The 549-nt window shown below is 48.3% G+C and overlaps 1 non-coding gene across 1 annotated transcript in view; it reads left to right on the top strand.

Annotated features, from left to right (window-relative positions):
• Positions 1 to 332: 332 nt before the first annotated feature.
• LOC149573472 (18S ribosomal RNA) overlaps positions 333 to 549 on the top strand; it is a 1811-nt gene continuing 1594 nt past the window's right edge. Inside the window, exon 1 of the ribosomal RNA XR_016360569.1 lies at positions 333 to 549. This exon is cut by the window's right edge and continues 1594 nt beyond it. This is a non-coding gene — a ribosomal RNA (18S ribosomal RNA).

Genomic DNA, 549 nt, shown 5'->3' with positions numbered 1-549 from the left:
GCGCGGTGCATCTCGTACAGACTCGAGGCTTCTTTCCGAGTAGTGGCGACAGCGAGTTCGAGGGTAAAGGGTTCCGTACGGGATGTTCTTCCCAAGTGCCTGTGAACCGAGGCTCCCTGTTCGACCCTCTCCGGTCGACGATGGGACACTTTCCTCTTGTGTAAAATCTTTGAGCGTTGCGAGTCCTGCATGTACTGTGAACGTCATTCTTGTTGCTTGTGCGGCAGATTATGTTTGGATGCATGACGGAGCGAATGCAAATTTCGGTTTCCCATCGCGGTGGGCATCCCTTGGCTGTAGCAGGTCTTGGGGGTCCCCTCGTTGTTAGAAGCTACCTGGTCGATCCTGCCAGTAGTCATATGCTTGTCTCAAAGATTAAGCCATGCATGTCTAAGTATGAACTATTTCAGACTGTGAAACTGCGGATGGCTCATTAAATCAGTTATAGTTTCTTTGATGGTACTTTGCTACTCGGATAACCATAGTAATTCTAGAGCTAATACATGCACCAAATCCTGACTCTCGGAAGGGATGCATTTATTAGATAAA

This window comes from Cupressus sempervirens, chromosome 2, assembly GCF_028749045.1.
Source record: "Cupressus sempervirens isolate cs-2001-9-10 chromosome 2, ASM2874904v1, whole genome shotgun sequence".
NCBI lineage: Eukaryota > Viridiplantae > Streptophyta > Pinopsida > Cupressales > Cupressaceae > Cupressus > Cupressus sempervirens.
The sequence above is the reverse complement of the archived record's forward strand: the minus strand, read 5'-3'. Positions and strand labels throughout refer to the sequence as shown.